This window comes from Gymnoscopelus microlampas, assembly GCF_963454915.1.
Source record: "Gymnoscopelus microlampas genome assembly, chromosome: 19".
In the NCBI taxonomy this organism is placed as follows: domain Eukaryota; kingdom Metazoa; phylum Chordata; class Actinopteri; order Myctophiformes; family Myctophidae; genus Gymnoscopelus; species Gymnoscopelus microlampas.
The window spans coordinates 48,809,567-48,828,679 of NC_139956.1; positions in this window are offsets into that span (position 1 = coordinate 48,809,567).

Sequence of the window (19,113 nt, forward strand, 5' to 3'; positions counted from 1 at the left end):
CTGCTTAGCTTCCGAGATCGGACGAGATCGGGCGTGTTCAGGGTGGAATGGCCGTAAGCAACAGCAGCAGCGGCCGGTAGGCCTTATATAGATGACAGTGGCCCTGCTGTGGAGTGTGTTTATTCCTTTACTCTACTTAGGCTGCTAAAGGTTACAAGTGACATTTTTCAGCAGTGACATTTAGTTGTTAGTTAGTGCTGCATTCATAAACATGACGATTGCTCATTCAGTCAGTCTGCCAAATGAAAAAAGCTTACAGCACCTGGTATTCCCAGGCGGTCTCCCATCCAAGTACTAACCAGGCCCGACCCTGCTTAGCTTCCGAGATCGGACGAGATCGGGCGTGTTCAGGGTGGTATGGCCGTAAGCAACAGCAGCAGCGGCCGGTAGGCCTTATATAGATGACAGTGGCCCTGCTGTGGAGTGTGTTTATTCCTTTACTCTACTTAGGCTGGGCTGATAAAGGTTACAAGTGACATTTTTCAGCAGTGACATTTTGTTAGTTAGTGCTGCATTCATAAACATGACGATTGCTCATTCAGTCAGTCTGCCAAATGAAAAAAGCTTACAGCACCTGGTATTCCCAGGCGGTCTCCCATCCAAGTACTAACCAGGCCCGACCCTGCTTAGCTTCCGAGATCGGACGAGATCGGGCGTGTTCAGGGTGGTATGGCCGTAAGCAACAGCAGCAGCGGCCGGTAGGCCTTATATAGATGACAGTGGCCCTGCTGTGGAGTGTGTTTATTCCTTTACTCTACTTAGGCTGCTAAAGGTTACAAGTGACATTTTTCAGCAGTGACATTTAGTTGTTAGTTAGTGCTGCATTCATAAACATGACGATTGCTCATTCAGTCAGTCTGCCAAATGAAAAAAGCTTACAGCACCTGGTATTCCCAGGCGGTCTCCCATCCAAGTACTAACCAGGCCCGACCCTGCTTAGCTTCCGAGATCGGACGAGATCGGGCGTGTTCAGGGTGGTATGGCCGTAAGCAACAGCAGCAGCGGCCGGTAGGCCTTATATAGATGACAGTGGCCCTGCTGTGGAGTGTGTTTATTCCTTTACTCTACTTAGGCTGGGCTGCTAAAGGTTACAAGTGACATTTTTCAGCAGTGACATTTTGTTAGTTAGTGCTGCATTCATAAACATGACGATTGCTCATTCAGTCAGTCTGCCAAATGAAAAAAGCTTACAGCACCTGGTATTCCCAGGCGGTCTCCCATCCAAGTACTAACCAGGCCCGACACTGCTTAGCTTCCGAGATCGGACGAGATCGGGCGTGTTCAGGGTGGTATGGCCGTAAGCAACAGCAGCAGCGGCCGGTAGGCCTTATATAGATGACAGTGGCCCTGCTGTGGAGTGTGTTTATTCCTTTACTCTATTTAGGCTGCTAAAGGTTACAAGTGACATTTTTCAGCAGTGACATTTAGTTGTTAGTTAGTGCTGCATTCATAAACATGACGATTGCTCATTCAGTCAGTCTGCCAAATGAAAAAAGCTTACAGCACCTGGTATTCCCAGGCGGTCTCCCATCCAAGTACTAACCAGGCCCGACCCTGCTTAGCTTCCGAGATCGGACGAGATCGGGCGTGTTCAGGGTGGTATGGCCGTAAGCAACAGCAGCAGCGGCCGGTAGGCCTTATATAGATGACAGTGGCCCTGCTGTGGAGTGTGTTTATTCCTTTACTCTACTTAGGCTGGGCTGCTAAAGGTTACAAGTGACATTTTTCAGCAGTGACATTTTGTTAGTTAGTGCTGCATTCATAAACATGACGATTGCTCATTCAGTCAGTCTGCCAAATGAAAAAAGCTTACAGCACCTGGTATTCCCAGGCGGTCTCCCATCCAAGTACTAACCAGGCCCGACCCTGCTTAGCTTCCGAGATCGGACGAGATCGGGCGTGTTCAGGGTGGTATGGCCGTAAGCAACAGCAGCAGCGGCCGGTAGGCCTTATATAGATGACAGTGGCCCTGCTGTGGAGTGTGTTTATTCCTTTACTCTACTTAGGCTGGGCTGCTAAAGGTTACAAGTGACATTTTTCAGCAGTGACATTTTGTTAGTTAGTGCTGCATTCATAAACATGACGATTGCTCATTCAGTCAGTCTGCCAAATGAAAAAAGCTTACAGCACCTGGTATTCCCAGGCGGTCTCCCATCCAAGTACTAACCAGGCCCGACCCTGCTTAGCTTCCGAGATCGGACGAGATCGGGCGTGTTCAGGGTGGTATGGCCGTAAGCAACAGCAGCAGCGGCCGGTAGGCCTTATATAGATGACAGTGGCCCTGCTGTGGAGTGTGTTTATTCCTTTACTCTACTTAGGCTGGGCTGCTAAAGGTTACAAGTGACATTTTTCAGCAGTGACATTTTGTTAGTTAGTGCTGCATTCATAAACATGACGATTGCTCATTCAGTCAGTCTGCCAAATGAAAAAAGCTTACAGCACCTGGTATTCCCAGGCGGTCTCCCATCCAAGTACTAACCAGGCCCGACCCTGCTTAGCTTCCGAGATCGGACGAGATCGGGCGTGTTCAGGGTGGTATGGCCGTAAGCAACAGCAGCAGCCGGTAGGCGTTATATAGATGACAGTGGCCCTGCTGTGGAGTTTGTTTATTCCTTTACTCTACTTAGGCTGGGCTGCTAAAGGTTACAAGTGACATTTTTCAGCAGTGACATTTTGTTAGTTAGTGCTGCATTCATAAACATGACGATTGCTCATTCAGTCAGTCTGCCAAATGAAAAAAGCTTACAGCACCTGGTATTCCCAGGCGGTCTCCCATCCAAGTACTAACCAGGCCCGACCCTGCTTAGCTTCCGAGATCGGGCGTGTTCAGGGTGGTATGGCCGTAAGCAACAGCAGCAGCGGCCGGTAGGCGTTATATAGATGACAGTGGCCCTGCTGTGGAGTATGTTTATTCCTTTACTCTATTTAGGCTGCTAAAGGTTACAAGTGACATTTTTCAGCAGTGACATTTAGTTGTTAGTTAGTGCTGCATTCATAAACATGACGATTGCTCATTCAGTCAGTCTGCCAAATGAAAAAAGCTTACAGCACCTGGTATTCCCAGGCGGTCTCCCATCCAAGTACTAACCAGGCCCGACCCTGCTTAGCTTCCGAGATCGGACGAGATCGGGCGTGTTCAGGGTGGTATGGCCGTAAGCAACAGCAGCAGCGGCCGGTAGGCCTTATATAGATGACAGTGGCCCTGCTGTGGAGTGTGTTTATTCCTTTACTCTACTTAGGCTGGGCTGCTAAAGGTTACAAGTGACATTTTTCAGCAGTGACATTTTGTTAGTTAGTGCTGCATTCATAAACATGACGATTGCTCATTCAGTCAGTCTGCCAAATGAAAAAAGCTTACAGCACCTGGTATTCCCAGGCGGTCTCCCATCCAAGTACTAACCAGGCCCGACCCTGCTTAGCTTCCGAGATCGGACGAGATCGGGCGTGTTCAGGGTGGTATGGCCGTAAGCAACAGCAGCAGCGGCCGGTAGGCCTTATATAGATGACAGTGGCCCTGCTGTGGAGTGTGTTTATTCCTTTACTCTACTTAGGCTGGGCTGCTAAAGGTTACAAGTGACATTTTTCAGCAGTGACATTTTGTTAGTTAGTGCTGCATTCATAAACATGACGATTGCTCATTCAGTCAGTCTGCCAAATGAAAAAAGCTTACAGCACCTGGTATTCCCAGGCGGTCTCCCATCCAAGTACTAACCAGGCCCGACCCTGCTTAGCTTCCGAGATCGGACGAGATCGGGCGTGTTCAGGGTGGTATGGCCGTAAGCAACAGCAGCAGCGGCCGGTAGGCCTTATATAGATGACAGTGGCCCTGCTGTGGAGTGTGTTTATTCCTTTACTCTACTTAGGCTGGGCTGCTAAAGGTTACAAGTGACATTTTTCAGCAGTGACATTTTGTTAGTTAGTGCTGCATTCATAAACATGACGATTGCTCATTCAGTCAGTCTGCCAAATGAAAAAAGCTTACAGCACCTGGTATTCCCAGGCGGTCTCCCATCCAAGTACTAACCAGGCCCGACACTGCTTAGCTTCCGAGATCGGACGAGATCGGGCGTGTTCAGGGTGGTATGGCCGTAAGCAACAGCAGCAGCGGCCGGTAGGCCTTATATAGATGACAGTGGCCCTGCTGTGGAGTGTGTTTATTCCTTTACTCTACTTAGGCTGGGCTGCTAAAGGTTACAAGTGACATTTTTCAGCAGTGACATTTTGTTAGTTAGTGCTGCATTCATAAACATGACGATTGCTCATTCAGTCAGTCTGCCAAATGAAAAAAGCTTACAGCACCTGGTATTCCCAGGCGGTCTCCCATCCAAGTACTAACCAGGCCCGACCCTGCTTAGCTTCCGAGATCGGACGAGATCAGGCGTGTTCAGGGTGGTATGGCCGTAAGCAACAGCAGCAGCGGCCGGTAGGCCTTATATAGATGACAGTGGCCCTGCTGTGGAGTGTGTTTATTCCTTTACTCTATTTAGGCTGCTAAAGGTTACAAGTGACATTTTTCAGCAGTGACATTTAGTTGTTAGTTAGTGCTGCATTCATAAACATGACGATTGCTCATTCAGTCAGTCTGCCAAATGAAAAAAGCTTACAGCACCTGGTATTCCCAGGCGGTCTCCCATCCAAGTACTAACCAGGCCCGACCCTGCTTAGCTTCCGAGATCGGACGAGATCGGGCGTGTTCAGGGTGGTATGGCCGTAAGCAACAGCAGCAGCGGCCGGTAGGCCTTATATAGATGACAGTGGCCCTGCTGTGGAGTGTGTTTATTCCTTTACTCTACTTAGGCTGGGCTGCTAAAGGTTACAAGTGACATTTTTCAGCAGTGACATTTTGTTAGTTAGTGCTGCATTCATAAACATGACGATTGCTCATTCAGTCAGTCTGCCAAATGAAAAAAGCTTACAGCACCTGGTATTCCCAGGCGGTCTCCCATCCAAGTACTAACCAGGCCCGACCCTGCTTAGCTTCCGAGATCGGACGAGATCGGGCGTGTTCAGGGTGGTATGGCCGTAAGCAACAGCAGCAGCGGCCGGTAGGCCTTATATAGATGACAGTGGCCCTGCTGTGGAGTGTGTTTATTCCTTTACTCTACTTAGGCTGGGCTGCTAAAGGTTACAAGTGACATTTTTCAGCAGTGACATTTTGTTAGTTAGTGCTGCATTCATAAACATGACGATTGCTCATTCAGTCAGTCTGCCAAATGAAAAAAGCTTACAGCACCTGGTATTCCCAGGCGGTCTCCCATCCAAGTACTAACCAGGCCCGACACTGCTTAGCTTCCGAGATCGGACGAGATCGGGCGTGTTCAGGGTGGTATGGCCGTAAGCAACAGCAGCAGCGGCCGGTAGGCCTTATATAGATGACAGTGGCCCTGCTGTGGAGTGTGTTTATTCCTTTACTCTATTTAGGCTGCTAAAGGTTACAAGTGACATTTTTCAGCAGTGACATTTAGTTGTTAGTTAGTGCTGCATTCATAAACATGACGATTGCTCATTCAGTCAGTCTGCCAAATGAAAAAAGCTTACAGCACCTGGTATTCCCAGGCGGTCTCCCATCCAAGTACTAACCAGGCCCGACCCTGCTTAGCTTCCGAGATCGGACGAGATCGGGCGTGTTCAGGGTGGTATGGCCGTAAGCAACAGCAGCAGCGGCCGGTAGGCCTTATATAGATGACAGTGGCACTGCTGTGGAGTGTGTTTATTCCTTTACTCTACTTAGGCTGCTAAAGGTTACAAGTGACATTTTTCAGCAGTGACATTTCGTTGTTAGTTAGTGCTGCATTCATAAACATGACGATTGCTCATTCAGTCAGTCTGCCAAATGAAAAAAGCTTACAGCACCTGGTATTCCCAGGCGGTCTCCCATCCAAGTACTAACCAGGCCCGACCCTGCTTAGCTTCCGAGATCGGACGAGATCGGGCGTGTTCAGGGTGGTATGGCCGTAAGCAACAGCAGCAGCGGCCGGTAGGCCTTATATAGATGACAGTGGCACTGCTGTGGAGTGTGTTTATTCCTTTACTCTACTTAGGCTGCTAAAGGTTACAAGTGACATTTTTCAGCAGTGACATTTCGTTGTTAGTTAGTGCTGCATTCATAAACATGACGATTGCTCATTCAGTCAGTCTGCCAAATGAAAAAAGCTTACAGCACCTGGTATTCCCAGGCGGTCTCCCATCCAAGTACTAACCAGGCCCGACCCTGCTTAGCTTCCGAGATCGGACGAGATCGGGCGTGTTCAGGGTGGTATGGCCGTAAGCAACAGCAGCAGCGGCCGGTAGGCCTTATATAGATGACAGTGGCCCTGCTGTGGAGTGTGTTTATTCCTTTACTCTACTTAGGCTGGGCTGATAAAGGTTACAAGTGACATTTTTCAGCAGTGACATTTTGTTAGTTAGTGCTGCATTCATAAACATGACGATTGCTCATTCAGTCAGTCTGCCAAATGAAAAAAGCTTACAGCACCTGGTATTCCCAGGCGGTCTCCCATCCAAGTACTAACCAGGCCCGACCCTGCTTAGCTTCCGAGATCGGACGAGATCGGGCGTGTTCAGGGTGGTATGGCCGTAAGCAACAGCAGCAGCGGCCGGTAGGCCTTATATAGATGACAGTGGCCCTGCTGTGGAGTGTGTTTATTCCTTTACTCTACTTAGGCTGGGCTGCTAAAGGTTACAAGTGACATTTTTCAGCAGTGACATTTTGTTAGTTAGTGCTGCATTCATAAACATGACGATTGCTCATTCAGTCAGTCTGCCAAATGAAAAAAGCTTACAGCACCTGGTATTCCCAGGCGGTCTCCCATCCAAGTACTAACCAGGCCCGACCCTGCTTAGCTTCCGAGATCGGACGAGATCGGGCGTGTTCAGGGTGGTATGGCCGTAAGCAACAGCAGCAGCGGCCGGTAGGCCTTATATAGATGACAGTGGCCCTGCTGTGGAGTGTGTTTATTCCTTTACTCTACTTAGGCTGGGCTGCTAAAGGTTACAAGTGACATTTTTCAGCAGTGACATTTTGTTAGTTAGTGCTGCATTCATAAACATGACGATTGCTCATTCAGTCAGTCTGCCAAATGAAAAAAGCTTACAGCACCTGGTATTCCCAGGCGGTCTCCCATCCAAGTACTAACCAGGCCCGACCCTGCTTAGCTTCCGAGATCGGACGAGATCGGGCGTGTTCAGGGTGGTATGGCCGTAAGCAACAGCAGCAGCGGCCGGTAGGCCTTATATAGATGACAGTGGCCCTGCTGTGGAGTGTGTTTATTCCTTTACTCTACTTAGGCTGGGCTGCTAAAGGTTACAAGTGACATTTTTCAGCAGTGACATTTTGTTAGTTAGTGCTGCATTCATAAACATGACGATTGCTCATTCAGTCAGTCTGCCAAATGAAAAAAGCTTACAGCACCTGGTATTCCCAGGCGGTCTCCCATCCAAGTACTAACCAGGCCCGACCCTGCTTAGCTTCCGAGATCGGACGAGATCGGGCGTGTTCAGGGTGGTATGGCCGTAAGCAACAGCAGCAGCGGCCGGTAGGCCTTATATAGATGACAGTGGCCCTGCTGTGGAGTGTGTTTATTCCTTTACTCTACTTAGGCTGCTAAAGGTTACAAGTGACATTTTTCAGCAGTGACATTTAGTTGTTAGTTAGTGCTGCATTCATAAACATGACGATTGCTCATTCAGTCAGTCTGCCAAATGAAAAAAGCTTACAGCACCTGGTATTCCCAGGCGGTCTCCCATCCAAGTACTAACCAGGCCCGACCCTGCTTAGCTTCCGAGATCGGACGAGATCGGGCGTGTTCAGGGTGGTATGGCCGTAAGCAACAGCAGCAGCGGCCGGTAGGCGTTATATAGATGACAGTGGCCCTGCTGTGGAGTGTGTTTATTCCTTTACTCTACTTAGGCTGCTAAAGGTTACAAGTGACATTTTTCAGCAGTGACATTTAGTTGTTAGTTAGTGCTGCATTCATAAACATGACGATTGCTCATTCAGTCAGTCTGCCAAATGAAAAAAGCTTACAGCACCTGGTATTCCCAGGCGGTCTCCCATCCAAGTACTAACCAGGCCCGACCCTGCTTAGCTTCCGAGATCGGACGAGATCGGGCGTGTTCAGGGTGGTATGGCCGTAAGCAACAGCAGCAGCGGCCGGTAGGCCTTATATAGATGACAGTGGCCCTGCTGTGGAGTGTGTTTATTCCTTTACTCTATTTAGGCTGCTAAAGGTTACAAGTGACATTTTTCAGCAGTGACATTTAGTTTTTAGTTAGTGCTGCATTCATAAACATGACGATTGCTCATTCAGTCAGTCTGCCAAATGAAAAAAGCTTACAGCACCTGGTATTCCCAGGCGGTCTCCCATCCAAGTACTAACCAGGCCCGACCCTGCTTAGCTTCCGAGATCGGACGAGATCGGGCGTGTTCAGGGTGGTATGGCCGTAAGCAACAGCAGCAGCGGCCGTTAGGCCTTATATAGATGACAGTGGCCCTGCTGTGGAGTGTGTTTATTCCTTTACTCTACTTAGGCTGGGCTGCTAAAGGTTACAAGTGACATTTTTCAGCAGTGACATTTTGTTAGTTAGTGCTGCATTCATAAACATGACGATTGCTCATTCAGTCAGTCTGCCAAATGAAAAAAGCTTACAGCACCTGGTATTCCCAGGCGGTCTCCCATCCAAGTACTAACCAGGCCCGACCCTGCTTAGCTTCCGAGATCGGACGAGATCGGGCGTGTTCAGGGTGGTATGGCCGTAAGCAACAGCAGCAGCGGCCGGTAGGCCTTATATAGATGACAGTGGCCCTGCTGTGGAGTGTGTTTATTCCTTTACTCTATTTAGGCTGCTAAAGGTTACAAGTGACATTTTTCAGCAGTGACATTTAGTTGTTAGTTAGTGCTGCATTCATAAACATGACGATTGCTCATTCAGTCAGTCTGCCAAATGAAAAAAGCTTACAGCACCTGGTATTCCCAGGCGGTCTCCCATCCAAGTACTAACCAGGCCCGACCCTGCTTAGCTTCCGAGATCGGACGAGATCGGGCGTGTTCAGGGTGGTATGGCCGTAAGCAACAGCAGCAGCGGCCGGTAGGCCTTATATAGATGACAGTGGCCCTGCTGTGGAGTGTGTTTATTCCTTTACTCTATTTAGGCTGCTAAAGGTTACAAGTGACATTTTTCAGCAGTGACATTTAGTTGTTAGTTAGTGCTGCATTCATAAACATGACGATTGCTCATTCAGTCAGTCTGCCAAATGAAAAAAGCTTACAGCACCTGGTATTCCCAGGCGGTCTCCCATCCAAGTACTAACCAGGCCCGACCCTGCTTAGCTTCCGAGATCGGACGAGATCGGGCGTGTTCAGGGTGGTATGGCCGTAAGCAACAGCAGCAGCGGCCGGTAGGCCTTATATAGATGACAGTGGCCCTGCTGTGGAGTGTGTTTATTCCTTTACTCTACTTAGGCTGGGCTGATAAAGGTTACAAGTGACATTTTTCAGCAGTGACATTTTGTTAGTTAGTGCTGCATTCATAAACATGACGATTGCTCATTCAATCAGTCTGCCAAATGAAAAAAAGCTTACAGCACCTGGTATTCCCAGGCGGTCTCCCATCCAAGTACTAACCAGGCCCGACCCTGCTTAGCTTCCGAGATCGGACGAGATCGGGCGTGTTCAGGGTGGTATGGCCGTAAGCAACAGCAGCAGCGGCCGGTAGGCGTTATATAGATGACAGTGGCCCTGCTGTGGAGTATGTTTATTCCTTTACTCTATTTAGGCTGCTAAAGGTTACAAGTGACATTTTTCAGCAGTGACATTTAGTTGTTAGTTAGTGCTGCATTCATAAACATGACGATTGCTCATTCAGTCAGTCTGCCAAATGAAAAAAGCTTACAGCACCTGGTATTCCCAGGCGGTCTCCCATCCAAGTACTAACCAGGCACGACCCTGCTTAGCTTCCGAGATCGGACGAGATCGGGCGTGTTCAGGGTGGTATGGCCGTAAGCAACAGCAGCAGCGGCCGGTAGGCGTTATATAGATGACAGTGGCCCTGCTGTGGAGTATGTTTATTCCTTTACTCTATTTAGGCTGCTAAAGGTTACAAGTGACATTTTTCAGCAGTGACATTTAGTTGTTAGTTAGTGCTGCATTCATAAACATGACGATTGCTCATTCAGTCAGTCTGCCAAATGAAAAAAGCTTACAGCACCTGGTATTCCCAGGCGGTCTCCCATCCAAGTACTAACCAGGCCCGACCCTGCTTAGCTTCCGAGATCGGACGAGATCGGGCGTGTTCAGGGTGGTATGGCCGTAAGCAACAGGAGCAGCGGCCGGTAGGCGTTATATAGATGACAGTGGCCCTGCTGTGGAGTGTGTTTATTCCTTTACTCTACTTAGGCTGGGCTGCTAAAGGTTACAAGTGACATTTTTCAGCAGTGACATTTTGTTAGTTAGTGCTGCATTCATAAACATGACGATTGCTCATTCAGTCAGTCTGCCAAATGAAAAAAGCTTACAGCACCTGGTATTCCCAGGCGGTCTCCCATCCAAGTACTAACCAGGCCCGACCCTGCTTAGCTTCCGAGATCGGACGAGATCGGGCGTGTTCAGGGTGGTATGGCCGTAAGCAACAGCAGCAGCGGCCGGTAGGCCTTATATAGATGACAGTGGCCCTGCTGTGGAGTATGTTTATTCCTTTACTCTATTTAGGCTGCTAAAGGTTACAAGTGACATTTTTCAGCAGTGACATTTAGTTGTTAGTTAGTGCTGCATTCATAAACATGACGATTGCTCATTCAGTCAGTCTGCCAAATGAAAAAAGCTTACAGCACCTGGTATTCCCAGGCGGTCTCCCATCCAAGTACTAACCAGGCACGACCCTGCTTAGCTTCCGAGATCGGACGAGATCGGGCGTGTTCAGGGTGGTATGGCCGTAAGCAACAGCAGCAGCGGCCGGTAGGCCTTATATAGATGACAGTGGCCCTGCTGTGGAGTGTGTTTATTCCTTTACTCTATTTAGGCTGCTAAAGGTTACAAGTGACATTTTTCAGCAGTGACATTTAGTTGTTAGTTAGTGCTTCATTCATAAACATGACGATTGCTCATTCAGTCAGTCTGCCAAATGAAAAAAGCTTACAGCACCTGGTATTCCCAGGCGGTCTCCCATCCAAGTACTAACCAGGCCCGACCCTGCTTAGCTTCCGAGATCGGACGAGATCGGGCGTGTTCAGGGTGGTATGGCCGTAAGCAACAGCAGCAGCGGCCGGTAGGCCTTATATAGATGACAGTGGCACTGCTGTGGAGTGTGTTTATTCCTTTACTCTACTTAGGCTGCTAAAGGTTACAAGTGACATTTTTCAGCAGTGACATTTAGTTGTTAGTTAGTGCTGCATTCATAAACATGACGATTGCTCATTCAGTCAGTCTGCCAAATGAAAAAAGCTTACAGCACCTGGTATTCCCAGGCGGTCTCCCATCCAAGTACTAACCAGGCCCGACCCTGCTTAGCTTCCGAGATCGGACGAGATCGGGCGTGTTCAGGGTGGTATGGCCGTAAGCAACAGCAGCAGCGGCCGGTAGGCCTTATATAGATGACAGTGGCACTGCTGTGGAGTGTGTTTATTCCTTTACTCTACTTAGGCTGCTAAAGGTTACAAGTGACATTTTTCAGCAGTGACATTTAGTTGTTAGTTAGTGCTGCATTCATAAACATGACGATTGCTCATTCAGTCAGTCTGCCAAATGAAAAAAGCTTACAGCACCTGGTATTCCCAGGCGGTCTCCCATCCAAGTACTAACCAGGCCCGACCCTGCTTAGCTTCCGAGATCGGACGAGATCGGGCGTGTTCAGGGTGGTATGGCCGTAAGCAACAGCAGCAGCGGCCGGTAGGCCTTATATAGATGACAGTGGCCCTGCTGTGGAGTGTGTTTATTCCTTTACTCTACTTAGGCTGCTAAAGGTTACAAGTGACATTTTTCAGCAGTGACATTTAGTTGTTAGTTAGTGCTGCATTCATAAACATGACGATTGCTCATTCAGTCAGTCTGCCAAATGAAAAAAGCTTACAGCACCTGGTATTCCCAGGCGGTCTCCCATCCAAGTACTAACCAGGCCCGACCCTGCTTAGCTTCCGAGATCGGACGAGATCGGGCGTGTTCAGGGTGGTATGGCCGTAAGCAACAGCAGCAGCGGCCGGTAGGCCATATATAGATGACAGTGGCCCTGCTGTGGAGTGTGTTTATTCCTTTACTCTACTTAGGCTGGGCTGATAAAGGTTACAAGTGACATTTTTCAGCAGTGACATTTTGTTAGTTAGTGCTGCATTCATAAACATGACGATTGCTCATTCAGTCAGTCTGCCAAATGAAAAAAGCTTACAGCACCTGGTATTCCCAGGCGGTCTCCCATCCAAGTACTAACCAGGCCCGACCCTGCTTAGCTTCCGAGATCGGACGAGATCGGGCGTGTTCAGGGTGGAATGGCCGTAAGCAACAGCAGCAGCGGCCGGTAGGCCTTATATAGATGACAGTGGCCCTGCTGTGGAGTGTGTTTATTCCTTTACTCTACTTAGGCTGCTAAAGGTTACAAGTGACATTTTTCAGCAGTGACATTTAGTTGTTAGTTAGTGCTGCATTCATAAACATGACGATTGCTCATTCAGTCAGTCTGCCAAATGAAAAAAGCTTACAGCACCTGGTATTCCCAGGCGGTCTCCCATCCAAGTACTAACCAGGCCCGACCCTGCTTAGCTTCCGAGATCGGACGAGATCGGGCGTGTTCAGGGTGGTATGGCCGTAAGCAACAGCAGCAGCGGCCGGTAGGCCTTATATAGATGACAGTGGCCCTGCTGTGGAGTGTGTTTATTCCTTTACTCTACTTAGGCTGGGCTGCTAAAGGTTACAAGTGACATTTTTCAGCAGTGACATTTTGTTAGTTAGTGCTGCATTCATAAACATGACGATTGCTCATTCAGTCAGTCTGCCAAATGAAAAAAGCTTACAGCACCTGGTATTCCCAGGCGGTCTCCCATCCAAGTACTAACCAGGCCCGACCCTGCTTAGCTTCCGAGATCGGACGAGATCGGGCGTGTTCAGGGTGGTATGGCCGTAAGCAACAGCAGCAGCGGCCGGTAGGCCTTATATAGATGACAGTGGCCCTGCTGTGGAGTGTGTTTATTCCTTTACTCTACTTAGGCTGGGCTGATAAAGGTTACAAGTGACATTTTTCAGCAGTGACATTTTGTTAGTTAGTGCTGCATTCATAAACATGACGATTGCTCATTCAATCAGTCTGCCAAATGAAAAAAAGCTTACAGCACCTGGTATTCCCAGGCGGTCTCCCATCCAAGTACTAACCAGGCCCGACCCTGCTTAGCTTCCGAGATCGGACGAGATCGGGCGTGTTCAGGGTGGTATGGCCGTAAGCAACAGCAGCAGCGGCCGGTAGGCGTTATATAGATGACAGTGGCCCTGCTGTGGAGTATGTTTATTCCTTTACTCTATTTAGGCTGCTAAAGGTTACAAGTGACATTTTTCAGCAGTGACATTTAGTTGTTAGTTAGTGCTGCATTCATAAACATGACGATTGCTCATTCAGTCAGTCTGCCAAATGAAAAAAGCTTACAGCACCTGGTATTCCCAGGCGGTCTCCCATCCAAGTACTAACCAGGCACGACCCTGCTTAGCTTCCGAGATCGGACGAGATCGGGCGTGTTCAGGGTGGTATGGCCGTAAGCAACAGGAGCAGCGGCCGGTAGGCGTTATATAGATGACAGTGGCCCTGCTGTGGAGTGTGTTTATTCCTTTACTCTACTTAGGCTGGGCTGCTAAAGGTTACAAGTGACATTTTTCAGCAGTGACATTTTGTTAGTTAGTGCTGCATTCATAAACATGACGATTGCTCATTCAGTCAGTCTGCCAAATGAAAAAAGCTTACAGCACCTGGTATTCCCAGGCGGTCTCCCATCCAAGTACTAACCAGGCCCGACCCTGCTTAGCTTCCGAGATCGGACGAGATCGGGCGTGTTCAGGGTGGTATGGCCGTAAGCAACAGCAGCAGCGGCCGGTAGGCCTTATATAGATGACAGTGGCCCTGCTGTGGAGTATGTTTATTCCTTTACTCTATTTAGGCTGCTAAAGGTTACAAGTGACATTTTTCAGCAGTGACATTTAGTTGTTAGTTAGTGCTGCATTCATAAACATGACGATTGCTCATTCAGTCAGTCTGCCAAATGAAAAAAGCTTACAGCACCTGGTATTCCCAGGCGGTCTCCCATCCAAGTACTAACCAGGCACGACCCTGCTTAGCTTCCGAGATCGGACGAGATCGGGCGTGTTCAGGGTGGTATGGCCGTAAGCAACAGCAGCAGCGGCCGGTAGGCCTTATATAGATGACAGTGGCCCTGCTGTGGAGTGTGTTTATTCCTTTACTCTATTTAGGCTGCTAAAGGTTACAAGTGACATTTTTCAGCAGTGACATTTAGTTGTTAGTTAGTGCTTCATTCATAAACATGACGATTGCTCATTCAGTCAGTCTGCCAAATGAAAAAAGCTTACAGCACCTGGTATTCCCAGGCGGTCTCCCATCCAAGTACTAACCAGGCCCGACCCTGCTTAGCTTCCGAGATCGGACGAGATCGGGCGTGTTCAGGGTGGTATGGCCGTAAGCAACAGCAGCAGCGGCCGGTAGGCCTTATATAGATGACAGTGGCACTGCTGTGGAGTGTGTTTATTCCTTTACTCTACTTAGGCTGCTAAAGGTTACAAGTGACATTTTTCAGCAGTGACATTTAGTTGTTAGTTAGTGCTGCATTCATAAACATGACGATTGCTCATTCAGTCAGTCTGCCAAATGAAAAAAGCTTACAGCACCTGGTATTCCCAGGCGGTCTCCCATCCAAGTACTAACCAGGCCCGACCCTGCTTAGCTTCCGAGATCGGACGAGATCGGGCGTGTTCAGGGTGGTATGGCCGTAAGCAACAGCAGCAGCGGCCGGTAGGCCTTATATAGATGACAGTGGCACTGCTGTGGAGTGTGTTTATTCCTTTACTCTACTTAGGCTGCTAAAGGTTACAAGTGACATTTTTCAGCAGTGACATTTAGTTGTTAGTTAGTGCTGCATTCATAAACATGACGATTGCTCATTCAGTCAGTCTGCCAAATGAAAAAAGCTTACAGCACCTGGTATTCCCAGGCGGTCTCCCATCCAAGTACTAACCAGGCCCGACCCTGCTTAGCTTCCGAGATCGGACGAGATCGGGCGTGTTCAGGGTGGTATGGCCGTAAGCAACAGCAGCAGCGGCCGGTAGGCCTTATATAGATGACAGTGGCCCTGCTGTGGAGTGTGTTTATTCCTTTACTCTACTTAGGCTGCTAAAGGTTACAAGTGACATTTTTCAGCAGTGACATTTAGTTGTTAGTTAGTGCTGCATTCATAAACATGACGATTGCTCATTCAGTCAGTCTGCCAAATGAAAAAAGCTTACAGCACCTGGTATTCCCAGGCGGTCTCCCATCCAAGTACTAACCAGGCCCGACCCTGCTTAGCTTCCGAGATCGGACGAGATCGGGCGTGTTCAGGGTGGTATGGCCGTAAGCAACAGCAGCAGCGGCCGGTAGGCCATATATAGATGACAGTGGCCCTGCTGTGGAGTGTGTTTATTCCTTTACTCTACTTAGGCTGGGCTGATAAAGGTTACAAGTGACATTTTTCAGCAGTGACATTTTGTTAGTTAGTGCTGCATTCATAAACATGACGATTGCTCATTCAGTCAGTCTGCCAAATGAAAAAAGCTTACAGCACCTGGTATTCCCAGGCGGTCTCCCATCCAAGTACTAACCAGGCCCGACCCTGCTTAGCTTCCGAGATCGGACGAGATCGGGCGTGTTCAGGGTGGAATGGCCGTAAGCAACAGCAGCAGCGGCCGGTAGGCCTTATATAGATGACAGTGGCCCTGCTGTGGAGTGTGTTTATTCCTTTACTCTACTTAGGCTGCTAAAGGTTACAAGTGACATTTTTCAGCAGTGACATTTAGTTGTTAGTTAGTGCTGCATTCATAAACATGACGATTGCTCATTCAGTCAGTCTGCCAAATGAAAAAAGCTTACAGCACCTGGTATTCCCAGGCGGTCTCCCATCCAAGTACTAACCAGGCCCGACCCTGCTTAGCTTCCGAGATCGGACGAGATCGGGCGTGTTCAGGGTGGTATGGCCGTAAGCAACAGCAGCAGCGGCCGGTAGGCCTTATATAGATGACAGTGGCCCTGCTGTGGAGTGTGTTTATTCCTTTACTCTACTTAGGCTGGGCTGCTAAAGGTTACAAGTGACATTTTTCAGCAGTGACATTTTGTTAGTTAGTGCTGCATTCATAAACATGACGATTGCTCATTCAGTCAGTCTGCCAAATGAAAAAAGCTTACAGCACCTGGTATTCCCAGGCGGTCTCCCATCCAAGTACTAACCAGGCCCGACCCTGCTTAGCTTCCGAGATCGGACGAGATCGGGCGTGTTCAGGGTGGTATGGCCGTAAGCAACAGCAGCAGCGGCCGGTAGGCCTTATATAGATGACAGTGGCCCTGCTGTGGAGTGTGTTTATTCCTTTACTCTACTTAGGCTGCTAAAGGTTACAAGTGACATTTTTCAGCAGTGACATTTAGTTGTTAGTTAGTGCTGCATTCATAAACATGACGATTGCTCATTCAGTCAGTCTGCCAAATGAAAAAAGCTTACAGCACCTGGTATTCCCAGGCGGTCTCCCATCCAAGTACTAACCAGGCCCGACCCTGCTTAGCTTCCGAGATCGGACGAGATCGGGCGTGTTCAGGGTGGTATGGCCGTAAGCAACAGCAGCAGCGGCCGGTAGGCGTTATATAGATGACAGTGGCCCTGCTGTGGAGTGTGTTTATTCCTTTACTCTACTTAGGCTGGGCTGCTAAAGGTTACAAGTGACATTTTTCAGCAGTGACATTTTGTTAGTTAGTGCTGCATTCATAAACATGACGATTGCTCATTCAGTCAGTCTGCCAAATGAAAAAAGCTTACAGCACCTGGTATTCCCAGGCGGTCTCCCATCCAAGTACTAACCAGGCCCGACCCTGCTTACCTTCCGAGATCGGACGAGATCGGGCGTGTTCAGGGTGGTATGGCCGTAAGCAACAGCAGCAGCGGCCGGTAGGCGTTATATAGATGACAGTGGCCCTGCTGTGGAGTGTGTTTATTCCTTTACTCTACTTAGGCTGCTAAAGGTTACAAGTGACATTTTTCAGCAGTGACATTTAGTTGTTAGTTAGTGCTGCATTCATAAACATGACGATTGCTCATTCAGTCAGTCTGCCAAATGAAAAAAGCTTACAGCACCTGGTATTCCCAGGCGGTCTCCCATCCAAGTACTAACCAGGCCCGACCCTGCTTAGCTTCCGAGATCGGACGAGATCGGGCGTGTTCAGGGTGGTATGGCCGTAAGCAACAGCAGCAGCGGCCGGTAGGCCTTATATAGATGACAGTGGCCCTGCTGTGGAGTGTGTTTATTCCTTTACTCTACTTAGGCTGGGCTGCTAAAGGTTACAAGTGACATTTTTCAGCAGTGACATTTTGTTAGTTAGTGCTGCATTCATAAACATGACGATTGCTCATTCAGTCAGTCTGCCAAATGAAAAAAGCTTGCAGCACCTGGTATTCCCAGGCGGTCTCCCATCCAAGTACTAACCAGGCCCGACACTGCTTAGCTTCCGAGATCGGACGAGATCGGGCGTGTTCAGGGTGGTATGGCCGTAAGCAACAGCAGCAGCGGCCGGTAGGCCTTATATAGATGACAGTGGCCCTGCTGTGGAGTGTGTTTATTCCTTTACTCTATTTAGGCTGCTAAAGGTTACAAGTGACATTTTTCAGCAGTGACATTTAGTTGTTAGTTAGTGCTGCATTCATAAACATGACGATTGCTCATTCAGTCAGTCTGCCAAATGAAAAAAGCTTACAGCACCTGGTATTCCCAGGCGGTCTCCCATCCAAGTACTAACCAGGCCCGACCCTGCTTAGCTTCCGAGATCGGACGAGATCGGGCGTGTTCAGGGTGGTATGGCCGTAAGCAACAGCAGCAGCGGCCGGTAGGCCTTATATAGATGACAGTGGCACTGCTGTGGAGTGTGTTTATTCCTTTACTCTACTTAGGCTGCTAAAGGTTACAAGTGACATTTTTCAGCAGTGACATTTAGTTGTTAGTTAGTGCTGCATTCATAAACATGACGATTGCTCATTCAGTCAGTCTGCTATTGTATATTGCTGGTTCGCCAATTGTAGTATGTTACAATAAGGAGAAAGGTCCAGACCAGTAATGTTCCCCAAGTCGATTTATTGGACAAAACAGAGTACAGAGCACAGGAGCACATGTCAGCCTTGCTGCTACATGGTGTGGCCGGAACAGAACAGAGCAAGAAGAAGAAGGGCAAGGACAAGGGGGCAAGGAGGGGAAGAAGGGCAGGAAGGGACTGAAGGGACGGTTTCTTTCCCCTCACATTATTTATAGGCAGACTTCACATGTGTGTGTGGGTACTTGCATACATTGGATGTGCACGGAGCTAGGTGTGTGTGCTACATCTCTTGTTTGTGTGTGTGTGTGTCCATTGTGCAGAAGAACAACACCCCAAGACCCTAAAGGTCAGCTAAGGTCAGATGCCCTCTGGGAAGCCTCCTTTGAACTGGACATCTAGTGTTCTCTGGAATGTGCTGTAGACCACTTAGTATCCAAACTTAAGTCTCTGTGTGTGTGTTCAAATTGGCTCTATAGGTCCATAAATGTGTATCAATTTACCACATTCCCCCCTACGGAGGGCCCTATTGGTCCTTCGTAAACAAGGGTACAATGAAGAAAATCAAAACACAAGTAAGAAAACCATACTTCAAAACATACTCCTCAAAAAGACAGAACTCATCACACCACAACATCTCATAGGCCCCCCTTGATAGACAAATTACTGTGACACAATCAGACATAAAAACAGGCATTAAGATTACACAGTATTGTCATAAGGTGATTCACATTCAATTTCAAAAAATAAAAATAGACAAACTGTTTCACAAATCATGCAAGAATATCAGTATTTAGAAACGTGTCGGCTTAC